Here is a 10,290-nt window from a genome sequence, read left to right on the forward strand (position 1 = left end):
TTATCCTAGATAAGCTACAAGTGCACAACAAACACAGTAGTACTTAGGAATTGAATCTACATGGATTTGTGTGTTGAGGACTTCTAACTGAAGTTAAAAACAATCGTTGACCCATAATCGAATAAAAATGGGTTTTGGTTTGTCACTAAATCTAGCTAAGCAGAGAATTAAAAATCTTGAAATAAAAATCGGTTGAAACCAATCTTAAAAATTGCGCTGGGTTTAGGGTTCATCTTTAGGGTTCATGTTCTAAAACACAGGAAATTTAGGTAAGGAATTTTCTATGACTCTGAAAGTAGGATAGACAGTTATAAGATTAGCCAACTCTCTTCACCCTAATCATCTAATCACTTATACATGGCAATTAACTCTCGCCCTCATGCTAGAATAAGATCATGTATTTCAGATCGGAATCCATCCCAGCTTATGTATCCTCTGTCGCTAGATTTCGTCTCCTACGATGGTGATGTCCATAAGATATAGTTCAGACAACCCAGATACAACACTCTCGTGGCTCGGATTTAACCTAGGATCGGACTCTGGGTGACCAATACAGAGTTATCGCTTTGAGATTTAAGAACTAGAAAGTCAAAAAGTAAATAAATAAAAGTTGCAGAAATCTTCTCGTATTGAAGACACTGTATGGCGATGAAAATCTTATACAGATGCATAAAAATAAAACCTAAAACTACAAATGAGTTCTCTCTGAAAGAGAAGAAAGAGGCTCCTTTACAAAAGACCTAAAAATGAGTATTTTTAGTGTTTCTTCAAGTCTGGGCGTCTAGGGCTTGTAAAATGGGTGCAGGAAGTATATTGGGACTTAGTTGGGCTCATGAGGTTTGGACATAGGTCCACCAGGGGTGAAACAAGCTGAGCCGCGGTGGGAACAAGCTTGCCCCCGGGTGAAAGCTTTTGTCAATGAGTGGACTGTGTTGATTAGCCTTCAGTACATTGATGATATCTGGAGATCTAATCGTTGGATTTCTTTGGTTCCAAGTGTGTTGGAAATTTGGTTGTCTCCTATAAAATGTTGCCAAATTTGGGGATGATCAGACGGTGATGACGTCTTATTTGGTTGCCAAAATTTTGATGGCCAGAATTTATCCAAAAATGTACTTTTGCTCTAAAATGCACTCCAAAACTCCAAGTTTCCTGAAAAGTCTTTCAAAACTTCAAAACATAGAAAACACTTATAAAACCTTTAAAACTGAGTGAAAACACCTGCATAAGATAGTGAAAGTGATCTATAAATATGGTCAAAATCAGGTGTCATCAGGCAGGAACTTGAATAGCTGATCTATTTGAAAGTGTTGGTGAGGTTCATCAAAATCGGCAATATGTCTATTGTGGGGCTGTCTTCTCGTAGGATTGGCAAGCTGTATGGGTTGATTGGATTCTCTACCATTAGGTGGAACAATGTTTTCATCATTCCATCTTTCTCATGGATCGTCCCGATCTCTTCTCCATTGATCATCTGCGGCTTGAGCAGCATTTCCAGGGATTTGATTTCCCTCTTCATCGAGTTGTGGCTGGCCATCTGCTTCATGAGCAGCATCTCGGTCATCATCGTGAATGGAATCATGGTCATCATCTCCTATGTGATCACCTCGTTAACGGTTTAAAAGATCTTCTTGATGGGAATTCGGATTGGCCATTTTGAGCATCCTTCGCCTGAGTTTCCGAAGTTCTCTTTCGTGTTTGTCCATCTTGTCTAGGGGCGGTACAATGTTGGCAGGATTTCTCCTATTTTTCATGAACCTGAGAGCAAAAGAAAGCAAAGATGAAAAGAGAAGTTAGAAAATCTCTCGCAGAACTCGAAAGTCTTGTGGTCTATAACTGAAATTAGATTAAAAAATCAAATAATCAGCGACAAATCCCCGGCAATGGTGCCAAAAACTTGATGTGTGGGCAGAGGAAAACACAAGTTTTACCCTAGATAAGCTGCAAGTGCACAACAAACGCAGTAGTACTTAGGGATCCAATCTACAGGGATTTTGTTGAGTACTTCTAACTGATGCTAAAAACAATCGTTGACCCCTAATCGATTAAAAATGGGTTTTTGTTTGTCACTAAATCTAACTAAGAAGATAATTAAAAAGCTTGAAATAAAAATCGGTTGAAAACGATATTAAAAACGGCGCTGGGATTAGGGTTCATCTTTAGGGTTCATGTTCTAAAACACAGGGAATTTAGGTAAGGATTTTCTATGACTCTGAAAATAGGATAAACACTTATAAGATTAGCCAACTCTCGTCACCCTAATCATCTAATCACTTATACATGGCAATTAACTCTCGCTCTCATGCAAGAATAAGATCATGTATTTCAGATCGGAATCCATCTCAGCTTATGTATCCTCTGTCGCTAGATTTCGTCTCCTACGATGGTGATGTCCATAAGATATAGTTCAGACAACCCAGATACAACACTCTCGTGGCTCGGATTTAACCTAGGATCGGACTCTGGGTGATCAATACAGAGTTATCGTTTTGAGATTTAAGAACTAGAAAGTCGAAAAGTAAATAAACAAAAGTTGCTGAAATCTTCTCGTACTGAAGACACTGTATGGCGATGAAAATCTTATACAGATGCATAAAAATAAAACCAAAAACTACAAATGAGTTCTCTCTCAAAGAGAAGAAAGAGGCTCCTTTACAAAAGACCTAAAAATTAGTATTTTTAGTGTTTCTTCAAGTCTGGGCGTCTAGGGCTTGTAAAATGGGTGCAGGAAGTATCTTGGGCCTTAGTTGGGCTCATGAGGTTTGGACATAGGTCCACCAGACAGCCCCACAAGCTGAGCCGCTGTGGGAACAAGCTTGCCCCCGGGTGAAAGCTTTTGTCATTGAGTGGACTGTGTTGATTAGCCTTGAGTACATTGATGATATCTGGAGATCTAACCGTGGATTGCTTTAGTTCCAAGTGTGTTGGAAAGCAGGTTGTCTCCTATACAAAGTTGGCAAAGTTCGGGATGATCAGACGGTGATAACGTCTTATTTGGTTGCCAAAATTCTGACGACCTGAATTTATCCAAAAATGTACTTTTGCTCTAAAATGCACTCCAAAACTCTAAGTTTCCTGAAAAGTCTTTCAAAACTCCAAAACATAGCAAATAATTATAAAACCTTTAAAAATGAGTGAAAACACCTGCATAAGATACTGAAAGTGATCTATAAATATGGTCAAAATCAGGTGTTATCAGGCAGGAACTTGAATAGATGATATATTTGAAAGTGTTGGTGAGGTGCATCAAAATCGGCAATATGTCTATTGTGGTGCTGTCTTCTCGTAGGATTGGAAAGCTGTATGGGTCGATTGGCTTCTCTACCATTAGGTGGAACTATGTTTTCATCATTCCTTCTTTCTCATGGATCGTCCTGATCTCTTCTCCATTGATCATCTGCGGCTTGAGCAGCATTTCCAGGGATTTGATTGCCCTCTTCATCGAGTTGTGGCTGGCCATCTGCTTCATGAGCAGCCTCTCGGTCATCATCATGAATGGAATCATGGTCATCATCTCCAATGTTATTACCTTAATGACGGTTTAAAAGATCTTCTTGATGGGAATTCGGATTGGTCATTTTGAACGTCCTTCGTCTGAGTTTCCGAAGTTCTCTTTCGTGTTTGTCCATCTCGTCTAGGGGCAGTACAATGTTGGCAGGATTTCTCCTATTTTTCATGCACCTGAGAGCAAAGAAAGCAAAGATGAAAAGATAAGTTAGAAAATCTCCCGCAGAACTCGAAAGTCTTGTGGTCTAGAACTGAAACTAGATAAAAAATCAAATAATCAGCGACAAATCCCCGGCAACGGTGCCAAAAACTTGATGTGTGTACAGAGGGCAATACAAGTTTTATCCTAGATAAGCTACAAGTGCACAACAAGCGCAGTAGTACTTAGGAATTGAATCTACAGGGATTTGTGTGTTGAGGACTTCTAACTGAAGTTAAAAACAATCATTGACCCATAATCGAATAAAAATGGGTTTTGGTTTGTCACTAAATCTAGCTAAGCAGAGAATTAAAAATCTTGAAATAAAAATCGGTTGAAAACAATCTTAAAAATGGCGCTGGGATTAGGGTTCATCTTTCGGGTTCATGTTCTAAAACACAGGAAAGTTAGGTAAGGATTTTCTATGATTCTGAAAGTAGGATACACAGTTATAAGATTAGCCAACTCTCGTCACCCTAATCATCTAATCACTTATACATGGCAATTAACTCTCGCTCTCATGCCAAAATAAGATCATGTATTTCAGATCGGAATCCATCTCAGCTTATGTATCCTCTGTCGCTAGATTTCGTCTCCTACGACGGTGACTTCCATAAGATCTAGTTCAGGCAACCCAGATACAACACTCTCGTGGTCACTCCAGAGTTATTGCTTTGAGATTTGGATGAATGGGAGAATCATGCAAATATCGAAATTCTTTTTCCTAAAAACCTCGGTGTCAGTCGAACATGGGATCCCTTTGGATTATCCTTTCACCCATCTCGTTGACAACTCAGACATGGCTGAGTTAGACATCATCAACGGTTTGAGAACTAGAAAGCCGAAAAGTAAATAAACAAAAGTTGCAGAAATCTTCTCGTATTGAAGACACTGTATGGCGATGAAAATCTTCTACAGATGCATAAAAATAAAACCTAAAACTACAAATGATTTCTCTCTCAAAGAGAAGAAAGAGGCTCCTTTACAAAAGACCTAAAAATGAGTATTTTTAGTGTTTCTTCAAGTCTGGGCGTCTAGGGCTTGTAAAATGGGTGCAGGAAGTATCTTAGACCTTAGTTGGGCTCATGAGGTTTGGAGATAGGTCCACCAGGGGTGAAACAAGCTGAGCCGCAGTGGGAACAAGCTTGGCCGCGGTGGAAAGCTTCTGTCGTTGAGTGGATCTAACCGTTGGATTAGGCTTCAGTGCATTGATGATATAAAGAGATCTAACCGTTGAATTGCTTTGGTTCCAAGTGTGTTGGTAAGCTGGTTGTCTCCTATAAACTTTATACAAAGTTGGAGATGATCAGACGATGAGAACGTCTTATTTGGTTGCCAAAATTCTGACAGCCTGAATTTATCCAGAAATGTAGTTTTGGTCTAAAACGCACTCCAAAACTCCAAGTTTCCTGAAAATTCTTTCTAAACTCCAAAACATGGAAAACACTTATAAAACCTTTAAGACTGAGTGAAAACACCTGCATAAGATACTGAAAGTGATCTATAAATATGGTCAAAATCAGGTATTATAAGGCAGAAACTTGAATAGCTGATCTATTTGAAAGTGTTGGTGAGGTGCATCAAAATCGGCAATATGTCTATTGTAGGGCTGACTTCTCGTAGGATTGGCAAGCTGTATGGGTCGATTGGCTTCTCTACCATTAGGTGGAACTATGTTTTCATCATTCCTTCTTTCTCATGGATCGTCCTGCTCTCTTCTCCATTGATCATCTACAACTTGAGCAGCATTTCCAGGGATTTGATTTCCCTCTTCATCGAGTTGTGGCTGGCCATCTGCTTCATGAGCAGCCTCTCGGTCATCATCGTGAATGGAATCATGGTCATCATCTCCTATGTGATCACCTTGATAACGGTTTAAAAGATCTTCTTGATGGGAATTCGGATTGGCCATTTTGAGCATCCTTCATCTGAGTTTCCGAAGTTCTCTTTCGTGTTTGTCCATCTCATCTAGGGGCGATACAATGTAGGCAGGATTTCTGCTATTTTTCATGCACCTGAGAGCAAAGAAAGCAAAGATGAAAAGACAAGTTAGAAAATCTCCCGCAGAACTCGAAAGTCTTGTGGTCTAGAACTGAAATTAGATTAAAAAATCTAATAATCAGCGAGAAATCCCCGACAACGGTGCCAAAAACTTAAAGTGTGTAAAGAGGGCAATACAAGCTTTACCCTAGATAAGCTGCAAGTGCACAACAAACGCAGTAGTACTTAGGGATCGAATCCCAAGGAATGTGTTGAGTACTTCTAACTGATGCTAAAAACAATCGTTGACCCCTTATCCAATAAAATGGGTTTTGGTTTGTCGCTAAATCTAACTAAGCAGAGAATTAAAAAGCTTGAAATAAAAATCGGTTGAAAACAATATTAAAAACGGCGCTGGGATTAGGGTTCATCTTTAGGGTTCATGTTAGGTAAGGATTTTCTATGACTCTGAAACTAGGATAGACAGTTATAAGTTTAGCCAACTCTCGCCACCCTAATCATCTAATCACTTATACATGGCGATTAACTCTCGCTCTCATGCCAGAATAAGATCATGTATTTCAGATCGGAATCCATCTCAGCTTATGTATCTTCCGTCGTTAGATTTCGTCTTCTACGACAGTGATTTTGTAAGATCTAGTTCAGGTAACCCAGATACAACACTCTCGTGGATCGGATTTAACCTAGGATAGTACTCTGGGTGATCAATCCAGAGCTATCGCTTTGCGATTTGGATGCATGGGAGAATCATGCAAATATCGAAATCCTTTTTCCTAAAAACCTAGATGTCAGTCGACATGGGATCCCTTTGTATTGTCCTTTCACCCAACTCGTTGACAACTCAGACATGGCTTAGTTAGACATCATCATCGGTTTAAGAACGATAAAGCCGAAAAGTAAATAAACAAAAGTTGCAGAAATCTTCTCTTCTTGAAGACACTGTATGGCGATGAAAGCTTCTACAGATGCATAAAAATAAAACCTAAAACTACAAATGAGTTCTCTCAAAGAGAAGAAAGAGGCTCCCTTACAAAAGACCTAGAAATGAGTATTTATAGTGTTTCTTCAAGTATGGGCGTCTGGAGCTTGTAAAATAGGTGCAGGATGTGTCTTGGGCCTTAATTGGGCTCATGAGGTGTGCACATAGGTCCACTGGGGGTGAAACAAGATGTGCCGCGGTGGGAACAAGCTTGGCAGCGGGTGAAAGCTTCTGTCCTTGGCTGGACTGTATTGATTGGCCTTCAGTGCATTGATGATATAGGGAGATCTAACCGTTCGATTGCTTTGATTCCAAGTGTGTTGGAAAGCTGGTTGTCTCCTATATAATGAGCCAAATTTGGGGATGATCAAACGGTTAGAAGGTCTTATTTGGTTGCCGAAATTCTGACGGCCTGAATTTATCCAAAAATGTACTTTTGCTCTAGAATGCACTCCAAAACTCCATGTTTCCTGAAAAGCCTTTTAAAACTCCAAAACATGAAAAAAATTATAAGTACATGAAAAACACTTATAAGTACTTGAAAGCAATAAAAAAACATAGAAAATTATTTCAAAACGATCCACAAAAGTGGTCAAAATACGGTGTTATCACATGCTGAGGAAGCATGGCTTAAAATGTCTAAGTGTTGAGCTGAGTATCTAAGCGGTTTGTTCTAAGTTTGGAACTGGACCTCGGCATTGCCCATTGGACCATCTCTTCCTTGTCCCCTCGACCAAAGCCCCACAGTTTGTACACAACAAGGTGACTTCTTGCCGAAACAAAATGATCAAAGCCTCGAGCAAAGTCCTCGGCTTGTATATACCAAGGCGCAAGATTTCCGAATGAAATGCACATGGCCTCAACCTGAGTCCTCGACGTGTCTACACCGAGGTCCCTTGTCACGAACCCAGATCAAGAACAAAGATGTTTCAACGAGTGCACGTGAAGATGGATCAAATACTAGGTTTCATGCATGTTCTTGGTGAGTTCTTCATTTCTTCTCAAGTTCACATTCACCCCTCGACATCAGCACCTCGGCATTGGACTCTCAAACACCGAGGACCAGCCCCAGCTGACCAAGAAGAACGGTTCAGTACCCGGTTAGTTCCGGGCTGACCAGCATCAGTTAGCTTCACTATAAATAGTTTTAGGGACTAAAACCCTACTTATCCTTCATCTTATCCTTTATTATCTGATAAAACTTGCCTCTTTTATGTAAAAATTTCTGCTTTAATCAGATATCTCGTTTTGCAATATTAAAGTCTTGTTCTCTTCATTTCTTTTCATCAAATCATGTTTATAATCATGTCTAGCATCACTTCTTGGAAAAGATCAAGTGTGATTCTCATGATTAGTGAGTAGTTTCATTATAAGGTCTTAGCTAGGTAGATTAGGGTGCTGAAATGCTAGATTAGCGAGTTTAGGGGTTAGATCTTGCATCATTCATTCTCTAACAAACCGTTCTCTATGCTAGATCCGTGCACATCACTTGTGGTCTAGATCTTGAGGTACTTTCATGCACCAAAAGTGTTTGGTGAAATACCTGAACCAAGTTTGTTAGAGGTTTAAGAGTCTTTCATCATGATAATGATAGTTTGTTCTCTTAAATGACTTATTCAACTGATTCTTAATGCTTGCTGATTCATGCTTCTCAAAAAGGATTTTGGTATGAAAGAGGATTATCATAGAAGATTAATGCCTTCATGAGAGGATTATCTTGCTTGATGAGTTTATGTTAAATGGATCTGCTTGATTATTTGTTCATTAACTTGCTAGTTTAGTGTGGAAAGCACCCTAGTTCATTATCCTGTCTAAGACCTTTGCATAATCATAATCATTTCATAACCGCTTATCTATCTTGCTTTATTTGTCTTGTTTGCATCTTGTCTTTGTTTAAATCTTGTTCTTAGATCATTTTCTTATCTTGTCATTAGTTTAGAAACCAACCAAAACCATTACTTGACTTGCTTGACTTAAGAATCCTAGCTCATAAACTAGTGTCTAATACCACAAGAATGGATTGATACCCTTTATTTTACATTGACAAGGGATTGATAACCCTCTTTAAGATCTAAAAACCTTAAGTTATCACCCTCGGCAATGAGGAACTCGGGTCTAACACCTCGGTAAGCAAAAACTGGCCCAAGATAAACACCTCTGCAGCAAAGCCTAACTCTTCCTCATAAACGACCAGTCTATCCAAAGGTTATAAGTATATCACTTGCTCGAAAAATGCTTTGGCGCTAATCGAAGATCCTTTCTCAAAAATAATTTAACAGCTCGGCTCAATAAGAGCTTTTTCTCAAGAACTGTTCGGAGCAGATAATTCCCATAAAATCACTAAGGCAAAACCACAATTCCAAAAAGATATAAAAAAATCAACCATAAACTTCAGTTCGATAGTCAAGTGGATAAAGCCATCCAGGCACTTTGTTCAAAAAAGAAAGTACATACTTAATCGTAAAAAGAAAAGAAAAAAGAGAAAGTAAAGCGTGATAAAAGTCAAGCCTCGGCGCACGATTCCTTCTCGGCAAGGAGGTTTGAAATGCCCGGAGTGCCAAGATTCGACCCGGTGGGATCCACGATTCTGAGACTAGCTGCGGCATCCTCAAGCGGTTCGTTCCCTAGAGAATAGTCGACAGAATTTGGATAAAACCAGAGAGAAAACCAGTTCACCTCTCAGCTCAGAGGCAACGCGCTCGTAGACCTCGTCTGCCCCGACATACTCAACCTCCCAGATTTTCAGCTTCTCCTCTTCCGTATCCAAAGTCGTGTCGTCGGATTTTCGGAGCTCGTCGTTCATAGCAAGGTTACTTTTGATTTGGCCGAGTTCGTTCTTGGCATCCTTGGCTTTCTGAAGCTTGGTGATCGATTCCGCCACCTTTGGAAGGCGCTTCTGGACCTTGAGTGTCACCTCGCTTTTTTTCGAGCTCTCCTCACCTTGGCCTCGAGCAAAGCGTCTTTGGCCTTGATGCGCCTCTTCAATGAAGCAATTTCGGCGCTCTTTGCTCTCCGGACCTCCTCGAGACGAGTAGCCGTGGAGGCAGCCTTATCAAAATCAGCGCGGAGGAGTATCTTCTCTTCTTCCAGCGCATTAATACGAGCCATTGCCTCGTCCAACTTCTCTCTTGATGCCACCACCTACTTGCGCGCCTCGTCCAAACGGCGTTCGTCTTTTGCTAGGTCTGATTCGTAATCGGCCATCATCTCGTTGGTAGCCGCGATGAACTGAACAGAAAAAGGAATCATCATGAGTATTAAGACGAGGTGTTAAGCGTTTTCCGAATAAACAAGTCTTACCTTTGTGTCACGCTGAGCCATTTCCGAGTAAGACTTTGCCCTTTTCAACTTTTCGCGAGGCGGGAGCCTCGTATTAGCATTGTTGACCTTCGAAAACATCACCGCCAAAGCAATCGGATCGTTGACTAACAACTTGCGCGAAGACGGCTCGCTGGGCAGCACCTTGCGCTTCTTCTTAGACGGCTCGTCCTTTTGGGAGGCTACCCCTTTTCCTTTCTCAGCTGCGGCCCGTTTGCGGCCAGAATCATGTTTCTGCAAGGCGGAAGCAGGAAGCCTCATCAATTGAGGAAAGGCAAGAACGGCT

This window comes from Eutrema salsugineum, unplaced genomic scaffold (assembly GCF_000478725.1).
Source record: "Eutrema salsugineum unplaced genomic scaffold, Eutsalg1_0 scaffold_18, whole genome shotgun sequence".
In the NCBI taxonomy this organism is placed as follows: domain Eukaryota; kingdom Viridiplantae; phylum Streptophyta; class Magnoliopsida; order Brassicales; family Brassicaceae; genus Eutrema; species Eutrema salsugineum.